Source organism: Rana temporaria, chromosome 2 (assembly GCF_905171775.1).
Source record: "Rana temporaria chromosome 2, aRanTem1.1, whole genome shotgun sequence".
NCBI classification, from domain to species: domain Eukaryota; kingdom Metazoa; phylum Chordata; class Amphibia; order Anura; family Ranidae; genus Rana; species Rana temporaria.
The window spans coordinates 267,971,428-267,987,950 of record NC_053490.1 but is presented as its reverse complement, the minus strand read 5'-3'; the positions used below and the strand labels follow the sequence as shown (position 1 = coordinate 267,987,950).

The window sequence follows — 16,523 nt, the reverse complement described above, 5'->3', positions numbered from 1 at the left end:
TTTTGCAAATAAGTAATTTTTGTTCATAAATTTGGGCCAAAATTTATACTGCCACACTTGGGTAAAAATAACCCTTACACTTATTTAGTGTAAATTATTTTGGCTGTGTGAAAATTATAGAGTCTACAAGCTATGGTGCAAATCATAAAAAATGTATCACACCTGATGTACTGATGGCCTCATTGAAATGTCAGGACCATACAAATACCCCCCAAATTACCAATTTTTGGAAATTAGACAGTCCAATGTATTTAGTAAGAGATATGGTGAGGTTTTTTTGTGGAAAATTAAGACTTTTTTTTTAATACAAAATACACAAAATAGTCAAAAGAACAAGTTACTGTATTTCTCACACACAGCATATGCATACTTCCAATTACACCCCAAAATACATTCTTCTAGTCCTACTGAGTATGGCGATACCACATATGTGAGACTTTTCCACAGCCTGGCCACGAAGAGAGGCCCAACATGCAGGGAGAACCATAAGACATTCTAGGAGCATAACTTACACATCTAATTTCATTCTTACCTATCACACTTTTGAAGGTCCCGGAGCACCAGGACAGTAGAATTACCCACAAAATGACCCCATTTTTGAATGAAAACACCCCAACATACATTCTATGAGGCATGAGCTGCAGATAGGTACTCAGTTACGCTAATGGATTGCAGTTAGGTACTCGAGTAGTCTAATAGGCTGGAAACAGGTACTCTGATGGGCTGCAGGAGGGAGGGAGTGTTCCTGCTGACATCATTTTACATTTTCTGGTAGGGAAGTGGTTAAAATCCATACCAGACCCAAGGGGGCCCACGCCAATTTTTCGTAATTTTTTTTATTTCGATTATTTTTTTTACAATTCTTCTTTTAAATTTAGCTCTCAGTGGAAAAACCTTAACAAACTATTGACTGCGCGATCAGCGGGCGAACATCCCACTAAGTGGCCACAAAGTTCAGGTGTTAGGCGAGTACCTGAATAGGTGATGTTCAGGCCAAACTTATGCTCGCCCCAAACTGTTCACCCATCTTGAGTGGTGCCTGAACACTGTAACACCTCACAGTTACTCTTGCTGTGCACAGGAATGGGCCCTGCTGTTAAAAAATAAAAATAACATTTGAAATGACATGCACATGTCAAACAGGTGCAGAAACATTGGGCCTCTTCTGCATGTTGTGGCTCAATAACAAGGCCAGCATCGGAAAAAAAGGAGAAGCGTGCCCTGCCTGCAGAGGATGCACTAATTTCACTGTAGACACAGAGGCTGCTTGCCCTCTTTTAGTGGCCTGTGAGTGTCTGCCTCTCTTTGTTGGCCTTTCGGACATGATGAGGATTTTTTGGGGAGATTTTTATAACTTTTTATTACAGAGTGTGGGATGGAAATATGGTGCTTGGGTGCAATACTTTTGTGCTTGGTGCACTATAAACTGTTTTATCATTGTTTTTATATTTTTCAGTGGGGATTTTTATAACTTTGTATTATAGAGTGTGTAATGGAAATTTAGTGCTTGGGTGTAATACTTTTGTGCTTAGTGCACTATAAACCATTTTATTATTGTTTTTCATTTTTTTGGGGGGGATTTTTATAACTTTTTATTATAGAGTGTGGGATGCAAACATGGTGCTTGGGTGCAATAGTTTTGTGCTTAGTGCACTATAAACCATTTTATTATAGTTTTTTTTAATAAAGAAAATAAGGGTGCAGCAATTATGGAGACTTTTTTTTACTGCTGCAAAAAACGAAAATAAAATAAATGTAAAAAAAATTAAACAGTGGTGACGCAGAAGGAAGACCACCTGCGCAGGGGTCAAGTCCTGGGGAAAAAAGTGTGGGAACTCCCACCAAAGATCCACTCCCTCACCAAAAAAAAAAAAAAATGATACGTTCATATGCATAATTACTAAACCGCATGTTTTTTGTTTTTTTTCGATCCACTGTACCATAGTAATCCTTTATGTTACTGCTTCCTGTATATGGATTCATTCTGTAGTGTGCGGGTATTCCGTCACTTCCTCATGTCTTCTTGGGGCTTTTGTCATTGTTCCCAGGAGACATTGCGGAGGTCTGCTGCAAGTTAGCGCGGGATTTAGAAATAAGCAAGTTCTTTCTAAATCCCGCGATGAATCCATATACAGGAAGCGACCAGTAACATTAAGGATTACTAAGGTTCGCCTGCCCCTGCAGTGACTCGAGCTGGGCATCGCCGCTTAGTGAAGAATTGGCTCGGCTGCTCTAGTCCTGCAAAGGGAACTGAGTTCCTGCTGTGAAAAAAGTGCAGGAACTCCGTTCCCACGCGTTCCTGCAGGACTTGAGCCCTGCACCTGCAACTCAGAAGAAGAAACAGCAATTATGGCCCTAAAAATAGAAAGAAAAGGGGAAACACTGCTGAATCAGAAAGAGGAACACCTGTGACGCAGAAGGGTGGACACAATTATGCCCCAAATAGTCTTATGCCGCGTACACACGATCGGTTCGTCTGATGAAAACGGTCTGATAGACCGTTTTCATCAGACGAACCAATCGTGTGTGGACCACATCGTTTTTTTTCCCATCTGTGAAAAAACTTAGAACCTGTTTTAAAATTATCTGATGGTTAAAAAACCGATGGAAAAAAACGATCGTCTGTGGGGAAATCTATTGGTTAAAAATCCATGCATGCTCAGAATCAAGTCGACGCATGCTCGGAAGCATTGAACTTCATTTTTCTCAGCACGTTGTTGTGTTTTACGTTACCGCGTTCTGACATGATCGTTTTTTTAACTGATGGTGTGTAGGCAAGACTGATGAAAGTCAGCTATCTGATGAAAAAAGCCATCAGACCGTTTTCATCGGATGAACCGATCGTGTGTACAGGGCATTAGTGCTGCGCCACAAAAAAAAAAAAGTATACGACTGCTGTGGTGATACGGATGCGGAAGGAATAACACATGTAAAACAGAAGGGGGAGTACTAATAATGCAGCAACAGAACCTGATACTGAAAAAAAAAAATTATGAAAAAAAAATGGTCAGTGGTCAGTGGTGATCAGTGGTGACACAGACGTGTTGTACACACCAACACTTCCGTGGCACCACAACACTGTGTTATTCACACTACACTGTGTTATACACTGCACTGTATTATATACACTGCACTACACAGTGTTATATACACTGCACTGTATTATACACACTGCACTACCCTGTGTTATACACACTGCACTGCACTGTGTTATATACACTGCACCACTCTGTATTATATACACTACACTGTATTATATACATTGCACTACACTGTAATATATAAAATACACTGTATTATATACACTGCATTACACTGTATTATATACACTACACTGTATGATATACACTACACTGACTGCACTAAACTGAATGAACACGCAATAAACTAACTACCTGCCTAATCTCCATTAATACACACGACATAGCTCATTATACTCAATAAGAACCAATGAAACTCTAGAGCAAGAAAATATTAGAAAAGGGAAAATTAGGGAATACCTAAAAGAAGTGAAATTACCCAAAATCTCTCAAAATGATATTGAATCCTTGGAGGCCACAATAACGCAAGAGGAGATATACAGAGCCTTCCAGGAAACACCGTGTGGTAAGAGCCCAGGTCCTGATGGCTTGCCGATCAAATATTACAAAAAATTTAAAGATCTCCTAGTCCCAGAGATGTGTAACTATTTTAACAAAATAGGAGAAGAAGAGGAAATAAGAAAAGAATCTCTCTTGGCAAATATCTCCATTATCCCCAAAACAGGAAAAGATGGAACCCTGTGTTCCAACTATCGACCTATAGCATTACTAAACGCAGACCTGAAGGTATATGCGAAAATATTAGCAACCAGGATAAAAGATTTAATGCCGCAACTAATAAACACAGATCAGGCGGGCTTTGTAACAGGCAGAGAAGGAAGAGACAATAGCATAAGGACTCTGTTGTTGTTACAACAGGATCCAAAAAAGAAACCCCCAGTCGTACTCATGTCCTTAGATGCCGAAAAAGCATTTGACAGAGTCGACTGGGGGTTTATGATGGAAACTTTACAAAGTATAGGCCTGGGACCAAGGTTCATGAAATGGGTAAAGAACTTATATAGCCAGCCGACGGCAAGGGTGAAGGTCAATGGGAGTATGTCGTCTGCGTTCGAAATGAAAAATGGAACCAGACAGGGCTGCCCGCTCTCGCCCCTCCTATATGTAATAGCGCTGGAACCATTGTTAGCAAAAAATCCGGGAAAACCCGGGTATAGGGGGGGTGAGAGTGGGTGACGAAGAACACAAGGTGGCGGCGTATGCAGATGACATACTCCTATATTTGACCAAACCCAGAGTCTCCCTCCCCAATGTTATAAAGGAAATAAAAAGATACGGCGAACTTTCAAACTTTAAAATAAACCCGATAAAAACGGTAATTTTGAATCTGGGGATAGATAAAAAAGAAGCAGAAGAATTACAGAAAGAGCTCCCATTTACATGGGAAAAAGAAGCTATAACTTACTTAGGAATAAAAATTACACCAACAATTGAAAAACTTTACCCGGTTAATTTTGTCCCATTAATTAACGACATTAATCAAGACCTGAAAAATCTTGCAAAAAAACATATTTCCTGGATAGGTAAGATTAATGCGTTTAAAATGATGATATTACCGAAAATAACATATAAACTTCAAATGCTCCCAATAAAAATACCGCAAAGTTTTTTTAAAGTAATTAAAACAGTAATTTTGAAATATATATGGGCAGGTAAAAAGTCTAGACTAAGCTACTCAATGTTGAGCATGAAAAAAAAGGAGGGGGGTTGGGGCTCCCCGATATAAAAAGATATTATCTTGCTGTCAACTTAGCCAGAATGGTAGAATGGACAAATATACACACCAAAAAAAAATGGGTACGTATGGAAGAAATATTAAGTAGGACACAATTAAATAGAAATGTATGGATACCACAGAAAATGAGGGAATTGGGCAAAAATACACATAGTATAACAAGAAACGTATTTAGAATATGGGACACAATAGTTAGACGGGAAAAATGGGAGTATAACTCTCCATTAATCCCATTAGTAGGCACAAATTTTTTTCCACCAGGTAATGGAACACGCTTTGGAAAGCAATTGGGAGAGAGAAAGCTAAAAGATATTGTCACACGGGGAAAAATTAAATTAAGACAAGATATAAAAATAGGAGAAGGGGAACAAAAGATGAGTGAATGGGAGTATTTGCAGTTAAAACACTTTGTGAGCACACTACCACAACCGATTAGGGATGACAAGACACTACACCCAATAGAAAAAATATGCAACACAGATAAGCCCCTGACACACGGTATATCAAAGACATACGGGATATTAACGGAGCTCGAGACCCAGGAAACATTGCCCTTTCTGGAAAAATGGGAAAGCGATTTGGGTAAAAGGATCGATAAATCACAAATGATAGGTGCAGTATATAACCACGCTTTAGATATGACCACCATAGAAGCAAACTACAAATGTATGGTTCGATGGCACCTAACTCCATCTAGAATGAATAAGATCCACCCAAAAAATTCAGAGCTATGTTGGAGAAACTGTAAACAAAAAGGAACAACTCTGCATATATGGTGGGACTGCCCGAGAATACAGGAATATTGGAAAGAAATTTTGGAATATATTGTCGAAATAACGGGGGAGAGGATTCCATGTAGCCCACTGCCCTGTTTGTTTCATGGAACAGAAAAAACAAAAAAACAATATGGAACAACTTTGGTCCCAGTGCTGCTAAACGCAGCAAAGGCTTTGATCCCAAAAAATTGGCTATGTCCAAAGAGGCCATCAATTAAAGAATGGATAGAAAGGGTCGATTATATAGAAGAGATGGAGTATCTTGCCTGTGTAGAGACTGGAGGAGAGGACAAATACAGGGTGGTTTGGGAAAAATGGAAATGGTTTAAATCTACAGAAAAGTTTGTCCAGGGAATGGCAGAAACAGATAGCTGAGAAACTAAAGAGAAGACTGCATGGCACACAGATCTAGGGACGGGGGGAAGGGGGGGAGGGGGGGGGAAGGGGGGGTTAGTTACGTTAAACAGTAAGTAAGGTAGTCAGACTTGTTAGTTGGGAAAAGAATAATGAATGGCTTAAAAATGACAAAGTGGTAATTATATAAAAGAAAGGAAACCCAAACATATGATATGGGGAAAAAAAAAAGAAAAAAAAAAAAAGAAAAGAGTATAAAATACCAATACGGAAAAAACTATCATAATTATAAAAAAAAAAAAAAAAACCCACGGATGATGCGAAGCCACAAGAGAGACGCTATGGGCGGTCGAACCGTGAGCCAGTCTCACTGTTACATGTGAGCAGAGTCTGACGTGATAAAAAAAAAAAAAATACACACGACATACAGCCACTATGTAAAGCAGCCTTCTATAGTGTGGGGGTGGACTTAGCCCCTGAGCCATGATTGGCCAAAGGCACCCTGCCAATCATGGCTCTCACAGTACATTGCGCTGTGATTGGCCAAAGCATCAGGTGCATGCTTTGGCCAATCAGCAGTAATCAATACACTGCAATCTCGTAGTGCATTATGGGGATCTCGGCAGGGGGCAAACTTCCCGTGACCACCTCATTTGTTTGTTTGTTCAGCTTTGTTATGTTTGACTCGAACATCAGGCTATCACATCAGGCTATCACTATGCAGAACAGAATAGAATAGAAACACTTGCCAGTTGCAGAAACAGGAAGACGGCAGAATAAAGAGTTATGAGGGACCTTTTGTAGCATGATAAATTCTTCAGAATAAATTAATGATGTTTTACAAGAAGAAGGCAATTATCTTTACAATACTAAATCTAATGCTGGCTGAGGTTCCGCTGTAAAGATACTAGATATTGTTGTATTTACAAATAATAATTTAAACTATTAGGGCTCATTCACACCATGTCTGTCGAGCTTCATTGTTTAGCTCAAATCAATGTATACTAATGCCCTGTACACACGATCGGTCCATCCGATGAGAACGGTCTGATGGACCGTTTTCATCGGTGCCTACACACCATCGGTTAAAAACCTGATCATGTCAGAACGCGGTGACGTAAAACACAACGACGTGCTGAAAAAAACTAAGTTCAATGCTTCCAAGCATGGGTTGACTTGATTCTGAGCATGCATGGATTTTTAACCGATGGTTGTGCCTACTAACGATCGTTTTTTTCTATCGGTTAGGTATCCATCGGTTAAATTTAAAACAAGATTGCTTTTTTTTAACCTATGGATAAATAACCCATGGGGCCCACACACGATCGGTTTTGTCCGATGAAAACGGTCCATCAGACCGTTCTCATCGGTTTGACCGATCGTGTGTACGCGGCATAAGGCAAGCGCAAATAGAGATAATGGTTTTCTATGTTTCCTGTTCATACCATATAGGTGTATTGTGGTTCTTAGTTCTGGTTCTTAGAGCTGTACTCTGTGCTTGGATGAGCCTGTGTCATTTGTCAGGGTGGCCTGCTGCTGCAATTATCCAGCTGGTTGGTGGGAGTCTCTCTACTCTATTTTTTACGATGTTAAAAACGACAATGTTAAAAACAACGCGAAAATTGAAAGCATGTTCTAAATTTTTAATGGCAATTTTTAACGTCGCAAAAAATGCTCTGGAGCCCACACACGATCGTTTTTAATGACATTAAAAAATATATAATTTTTCACATCACGAAAAACGGTCATGTGTACGCGGCATTAGACTTTGGCATTTTAATGTAAGTGAAAGCACATACATAAACTTCCCATATGGTCCAAAATTGCGAGAGTTTCTCAGAATTTTTCTATTTATCCTAGTGAGGACTGTGGAGAGTAAAAGATATAAAACCAACATGTAAAAAAACAAAACAAAACAAAAACAGAATCAAACAATATTTGCCCACTTTTCTTTGTAGGACTGCTCAAGTTCAGTTACATTTTATGGTGACCGTTTGTGAGCTTCAGTCTTAAGTCATTCCACAGATTTTCAATGGGGTTAAATTCTAGGCTCTGACTAGGTCATTCAAGGATATTTACCTATTTCTCCTTCAACTGATGTGTGGTAATTTTTGCTGTGTGCTTTGGGTCCGTATCATGTTGGAAGATAAACCTTCTTCCCATTGACAACTTTCGGGCAGAGGGTAGCAGAGTCCCTGTTGCAGAGAAACATCCTGATAACAGGATATTACCATCTCCATGATTTACTGTAGGAATAGTGTTAATTGGATGGTGAGCTGCATTGGATTTCAGCCAGATATCATTTGGTGTTAAGGCCAAATAATAAAATCTGACTATAGCACCATTTTCCCTGTGGTCTCGGAATCTTCTAGGTGCGTTTTGGCAAAGCTCAGTCATGACTGCATGTGACTTTTCTCTTGCAACCCTCTCATACAAGCCACATTTGTGGAGAATTTGTGATATTGTTGTCACATGCATACAATGACCACTCTTTGCCATAAATTCCTGCAACTGCTACAGAATTGCTGTAGGACCCATTGGTAGCGACATCCTGATCCAGGCAGGCTCTGTGTTGTACCAAATTTCTTCCACTTCTTAATAATAGACTTTACTGTGCTACTAGGCATTAATAAAGCCTTTGGAATTTCTTGTATCCATCTCCTGACTTGTACCTGCCCACAACTTTATCCCGGAGATCTTTTGACATTACCATGCCACCCATAGTTGATTCAGGGATGTGGTCCACAATCAATTTAAGCAATTAGTTGCGGTAGAAGGTCTCTTTAAAATTATCTTATCATTGCATCATTACCTCTGTAACAGTTGTGTCTCCAGAAAAACTCTTGAAATTCATTGCACTTAAAAAATAAAAAGAATTGTATATATATATATATATATATATATATATATATATATATATATATATATATATATATATATATATATATATATATTTGAGTCACTCACAGGTAAAATAACTTCAAAACATTGGCTTTGAATGCTCTGGACAACATGCCATGGTGTACATAGACTGCAGCTGCAAAGTTAGTTAACCTTTTGATTGCAAAGAGCATAACACTGTATCAAATTCAGTCTAAGTTTTTGTCTTTAGTCATTATTGTTCAGCATTGACAGTAATTTAGCATTCTAAGGACAGTGGTTCTACTAATGATAATGGCAGCAGTGAACCAGAGGCGAGACATGACCCCCAGGAACAGTCCCAGTAGGTTTGTCCTGAACTTTTATTCATTAAGGCAGTAAACGAACATAGAATCAATGCAGGAGGACTTTATATAGCAATTCCATAGCATAAAACAAACCAAAACAAAACAAAACATGTGCTCACCCAAGCCATTAAACAAACTATTTAGTAAGGGGTGGCTAAGACCCCTTTCACACTGTCCACTGCAGTTTTGCCACAGCGTGTGTGCAATGCATTGTACCCATGGTTTTTGTGCAGGTTACCTGCAGTTTCCTACAGACTTATATTAGATTATGAGTTTTGGTGAGTTTTCTGAAAGAGCAGAAAAAGTCCTGCATGTTTCATATTTGGTGCACTTTCAGAAAGCGCACAAAAAAACACATAATCTAATAAAAAGCCTATAGAAAAGTGCAGGTAAACCACTAAAAAATCGCCGGTACACTGCACTGAACCCACGCTGTGGCCAAACTGCCCTAAAGCTTTGCACACACCACAATTTTTTTTTTAATTTAGCCCGCTGGGTTAAACTGTCAGCTTAGGTTGGAGTCGCTATACTAACAATCCAATGTTAGTACAGTAATCTCCCTTGCTGTGCTATTGTGTTCTGACAGGGGGACATCCCCCATTCCAGAACACTCTGGTCAGCACTCTCAGCCATTGGCCAGTAGCCAGTTGGCAGACTTTTTTTCATCATGAAGGACTGGCTGCCATACACATGGGCCAAATGTCGGCCGGTTTCTATTAAACGGCAGACATTCAGCCAGTGTGTACTAGGCTTAAAAGGTAAAATGTGTACCTTGAACTGAAAGGCTTTATCCCACCCAAAGCTCTACACAATATCCAGGCTCCATAACCTAGATCAGAACCTTTTAAGATCTGAGAAAACAAGAATTTTTTTCTTCATATCAATCAAAAACCCTAAGGCCGTGTACACACGGTCAGTCAAAACCAATGAAAATGGACTGAAGGACCTTTTCATTGGTCCAAACCGATCGTGTGTGGGCCCCATCGGTCAGTTATCCTTCGGTCAAAAAATTTAGAACTTGCTTTAAAATGTAACCGATGGACTGATAACCGATAGGTCAAAACCGATGGTTAGTATGCAAAAGCATCAGTTAAAAACCTGCGCATGCTCAGAATCAAGTTGACGCATGCTTGGAAGCATTGAACTTAGTTTTTTTCTGCGTGTCGTTGTGTTTTACGTCACCGCGTTCTGACATCATCGTTTTTTTTAACTGATGGTGTGTAGGCACATCAGACCATCAGTCAGCTTCATCGGTTAACCGATGAGAACGGTCCTTCGGACCGTTCTCATCGGATGGACCGATCGTGTGTACGCGGCCTAAAGCTCTTTCTCATGTGTAGGTGAGAAACATTGGTGACACATATACACCATTCAGGATTTTGCCAGCTAGTGCACTATATATAGTAACAGAGCCTGGGCTAAAATGGCAGATAGGGTAGTGGATGGGAGAAATGCATCACTCAGAATAAGAATTTTGACTGTTTTGGGCTCTAGGGAAGACTACTTAGGAACATAAATCAGTCTCCCTTTAAGAGACTGATTGTAAAACACCTCTGTTGGTTCTGGATTTTGGGCTGTGGAAAAGAGTGGGTGGCCAGTCCACAAATCCACCTGCCAGAAAACCTGGTCTGTTAAAAGGGTTGGAAAGCCTCACAGGAAGTGGCTGTGAAAGAGAACCTTTAAAACCTCTGGGGAGGGTGAACCGACAGGCGGTTTACTACGTGAGAACACTTGGGAAAGTGCCTTGAGTTGTATAGGCTGGTAAAAAGGCCTGCTGTATGAACCTAGTTTGTTTAGTTGTTCCTTTGCCGAAGTGAAGTGGGTTTCTGATGTCCAAAAATAAACATAGGATCAGTAATCACTTAGAAACGGCATAGTATGGTGCCTTCTTATCACAGAACTACTATTTGAGCAAGTCCTATTTCATCATATACAATATATAAATATATATATATATATATATATGAATATTATCATCACATCACAGCCTTTTTATTAACATTAGTACCCCACTCCACGATTTTAATATATCTGCAATCCAAGCAAAGTGTAAAAACAAAAGAGCAATAAACAGTGGACTAAAAAAAAATTATAAAATCAAAGATGGTGATAAAAAAATAAATAAAAAAAAATACAAAACCAAACAAACAAAACCCCCCAAAAAGCAGCAGCTGTATATAAATACCCATAGATGACCATACATATAAGGATGATCCTTATTGTACATAGCATTACACCACAATAAAACTGTGTTCATAAATAAATACATAAATCATCCAAAAAGTGTTTATAAATGTGAAATGTCTCCATCCCACTTATTTGAAAGCAACAAAGTAATATGTAACTAAACCACAGCGTCAATTTCATTAAGAGCACAGTTAACTTTTCTTGTTAACTTATTATGTGCAAACTTCAAACAAACTTCTTAAAACTTCTTATTTAGAACTGTGAACAAAATCCAATCTGGTGCAGCCCGCCACCTACTTATGGTCCCACACTCACCAGTTTCAAATGTGAAATGTTTCAAAAGCACAGGTATACACCAAAAATGGATGGATGAATGGATCTCATACGCCACATAGAAAACTGTTGCATATTCCCGCTAGGTGTGACCTGTCGTATGGGATGTGAGCTGAAATAGCACACATCTCTCTCTCTCTCTCTCTCTCCCGTGCAGTGATTTCGCTATAGGAGCACAGCCTGCTGGGTTAACAACTTTCCACCTCCTCCCTCCCACTCTGAGCCAAGCAGGGGGGTGAGGACAGGCAGAGAGAATGAAGCATGCAGCTGCTGCTCCCATGTTCTCTGTGCTGCCTGTCACAGACAGTGTAAAAAAGGGCTCTGAGGTAGAGGCTAGTCTTCAAAACACGTTAGCCTATTGGATCTTTAGCTTCTTCTACCACATGATATGATGCAGTGTGGACTAGATGACGCTGAACTATGAGATGAGCTTGATACATTTGTCATCTTGTGAGTATAATACTTACCACTTTTTTATTAATAAAGTGATGGTTTTAATGCACTAGGTCTATGCGCCCTCTCTTTCTCTTTGTGGTTTCAGTTGTGCATACTCCCCCAGTTTTAAGAGGGCAGCAAGATGAGATATATTCATACAAGCCAGGATCGAAGTATAACCTACTTACTTTGTGCTGGCCCACTCCCAAGCGCAGGAGGTTTTTGTACTTGTGATTATTTGAAAACAGTGTAACAAATACCTAATTGCACCTGATTAACAAAGAGATTGGTGCCCTTTTTGTTACTCAGGAGCAGCATCGGCTCCATTTTTTATGTTTAGAAGTGTGGGGCAAGCATTGTGCTTGCACTACTCTTTGTTAATTGCACCCTTTGTCTGTATATACTTAAACTGTGGATTCATATGTCTTCCTGGAGTTCAGCTTTAAATAAAGACAGCAATATTTAACAACTATCACTATTAACCACTTGCCGTCGCCGCACCGTCATTTTACGTCCACAAGGTGGCTCTCCTAGGCGAGACCACGTAAATGGACGTCCTACCTTTTAGCCGCCACTAGGGGCGCACGCGCGCCGCCGGAGGCGCGCACGCGCGCCCCCCGCTCGCCCCCGACTCCCGTGCGTGTGCCCGGCGGGCGCGATCGCCGCCGGGCACACGCGATCGCTCGGTACAGAGCGGGGAACGGGAGCTGTGTGTGTAAACACACAGCTCCCGATCCTGTCAGGGGGGGAAATGCTGATTTTCTGTTCATACAATGTATGAACAGAAAATCAGTGTTTCCCCTAGTGAGGCCACCCCCCCCCCACAGTAAGAACACACCCAGGCATACTTAACCCCTTCCCCGCCCCCTAGTGTTAACCCCTTCACTGCCAGTGGCATTTTTATAGTAATCTAATGCATTTTTATAGCACTGATCGCTATAAAAATGCCAATGGTCCCAAAAATGTGTCAAAAATGTCCGAAGTGTCCGCCATAATGTCGCAATACCGAAAAAAAAATCGCTGATCGCCGCCATTACTAGTAAAAAAAATATTAATAAAAATGCCATAAAAATACCCCCTATTTTGTAAACGCTATAACTTTTGCGCAAACCAATCAATAAACGCTTATTGCGATTTTTTTTTACGAAAAATATGTAGAAGAATACGTATCGGCCTAAACTGAGGAAAAAAAATGTTTTTTTATATATTTTTGGGGGATATTTATTACAGCAAAAAGTAAAAAATATTCATTTTTTTCAAAATTGTCGCTCTATTTTTGTTTATAGCGCAAAAAATAAAAAACGCAGAGGTGATCAAATACCACCAAAAGAAAGCTCTATTTGTGGGAAAAAAAGGACGCCAATTTTGTTTGGGAGCCACGTCGCACGACCGCGCAATTGTCTGTTAAAGCGACGCAGTCCCGAATTCCAAAAAGTACTCTGGTCTTTGGGCAGCAATATGGTCCGGGGGGTAAGTGGTTAAAGGATTAGCTAACTTTTGTGTACACTTACCCTTTTTTAAATAGGGTCCTTATATAGTGCAAAATAAAGTACACTGATCTACACTAAGCAAAAGTCTTAACCACCTGTATTACCACAATAATTATGTATTTTGTAGTACACTTATTTAAGTACAACCATTAATGTTATAGTAAGAAGGGATTAAAGGCAATAAAAATCCCAACAAATGATTGAGCCATCTGAAGAACATAAGGTATCCACATGTCTCATTCCATCACATATGCCAAAATAAGAGGCTTAGTCCTCACTTTAGGACTGTGGGTAGAGCCATGCAAAATCATTCTGTAGCCAGGTGCTGAGCTAAAGCAGTATGGAGAATGAGTTGCTGCCTTTTATTTTTCTCTCCCTTTACTGAGATACTGATGTTTTGCTGTACCATTCTCCTCTAGACAGCAGGGGGAGAACTAAAGACAAGCAAGCCCATAGACTTCTATGCAGGGTGCTGAGAAGATGGGAGTTCTAGTTTGAGACGACAGCCATATAATGGGACAAATAGACTCCTTATACTACAGATCCCAGTAGGCATGTGCAGTAAGAGACACTGTGCAGTAAAAATATGTTTTTTTTTATTAAACAACCCAAGAAAGTTCTAGGCACCAAGGAAGTTGAAGAGAGAGAACCTCAATGGATATTTGACTGCCAACATGAGACCATACCAGCAGAGATCCAAGATAGAGATTGGGAATGAGGACACCCGGGGGCAGCGCAGCACTGCCCACATCACAGTACCTGCACCCCTGCTGCAGGGAGACTGGAGCACCCACTTATACTCTGCTTCCCACCTCTGATCCCTCTAGGCTTTTGTGGAGAGACCAAGGTGGCCCCCTTCTACAGTGAGCATCTCAGGAACTGCTGAGAGGGCTATTCACCCATTGCTGATACTGATAGTAGGGACTGAGCCACCGAGAGCAGGACACCACGTGTACCCAATCCATACCTTCCCATGCTTTACTCTACATGGCACGTTATTTCAAACATAGACTGCACAACCACCAACTCTATATAGCATTATACTGAACCTTTACTGCATCTTAACTGCATCCACCTTGCACCTGTGTTTAGACTATACTGTACCCATACTGCATGCAGGTTAACTGGAACTGTGATTAAGTGTACCAATGCTCTTAAAGGGCCCCAATGATAGCCACCAGAAAAACATCTCAGAGAACTACCCTTCTGGTAATAATTATTCTGCAAGACCACTTTTGTTCCCCTGCCCTCTTCACTACCATCCTCCTTACTTTTGGACACTGCATGCTCAGTTGGTCTAGGACTAGCTTTACTGCTATAAAACCACTCTGGTAGTATAGTTCAAGCACTTGGTTTATTAAACTTTACTACTGCTCACTGCTGCACTTGAGATGACCTTACCCCTGTTTATGATTGTCATACCAAATGTCATAATATGCCTAGTCCCTACTGTTAATCACGTTGTATGCTAGATTGTGTTATCACCAGTGTTAATCCAATCTATCCTTGCCTTGTTGCCAGCCATATTGGATGACAATATATTAAGTGTGCCTTTACTTTCTGTTTCGGTGCCTGTTTTCTTTAAAATAGTACTACTATTGGGTACTAAGTATTAGTTTCAGTGAATTCATGTGATATTGTATGTTTGTGCACTCAACCTGGTGTGTCAGAGGGGCTAAAGTTCTTGAAAAGGTTGAGGCAAAGAACAGAGGACCCATACTATTCAGAAGCTCCTACTGAGGTAATGCTACAATTCATTTATGCCCCAATAGGCAAATGGAGTACAGATTTTGACTCAACAAACAAGGTAAGGGTTATATAATGCTTGCTAAATCACAATCCCTTCTCAGCAGAAACTATGGCTTCAATACAATGCACGGATGATGTCCAAAAAGTCTAAAACAGTTATAGGTACTTTGTATTAAACGGTTGTATAATATTTTGCTATGTTTGCACATGAATGTTTGAATGTGCATATGGCCATGGGTATGTGAAGGAATATTTTGTCATGCTCTTTTTCTTAAAATTAGGAATAATCCTCTTAATTGTGGGATATATGCTGGAATGAGGTATGTGAATAATTTATGTTCTAAGAAGGCTCTACTGTGCCACACAGTACATTTACAAAGGCTGAAGCCCCATACACACTATTAGCCAGATTCACGTAGACGTGCCTAACGTTAGGCAGGCGTAGCGTATCTCATATATGCTACGCCACCGTAAGTTAGAGAGGCAAGTGCTGTATTCACAAAGCACTTGCGTCCTAAGTTACGGCGGCGTATCATAAATGTGCCGGTGTAAGCGCGCCTAATTCAAATTGGGAAGAGGTGGGCGTGTTTTATATTAATAAGGCATGACCCCACGTAATTGACCTTTTGAACGTACGGCGCATGCGCCGTCCTTGAACATAACCCAGTGCGCATGCTCCAAATTACGCCGCAAAGACTCATTGTTTGTTTGTGAACGTAAATTACGGCCAGCCCCATTCACAGACGACTTACGCAAACGACGTAAAAATTTAAAAATTCGACGCGGTTCCGACGTCCATACTTAACATTGGCTGCGCCATCTTTTAGGTGGATTATCTTTACGCCTGAAAACGCCTTACATAAACGGCGTATCTTTACTGCGACGGGCAAGCGTATGTTCGCGAATAGGTGTATCTCGCTGTTTCACGCATTCTAGGCGTAAATCAGCGTACACGCCCCTAGCGGCCAGCGTAAATAGTCAGCTAAGATACGACGGCGCAGGCGGTCGTATCTTAGCAACATTTAAGCGTATCTCAAATTGAGAATAGGCTTAAATATATACGACGGCGCAGATTCGGAGTTACGACGCCGTATCTACTGATACGCCAGCGTAACTCTACCTGAATCTGGCTTTAT

The 16,523-nt window shown here is 40.4% G+C and overlaps 1 protein-coding gene across 6 annotated transcripts in view; it reads right to left on the bottom strand.

The window, feature by feature from the left end:
* TBX4 (T-box transcription factor 4) overlaps window positions 1–16,523 on the bottom strand; it is a 204,886-nt gene that overhangs the window by 126,594 nt on the left and 61,769 nt on the right. The window lies entirely within an intron of this gene.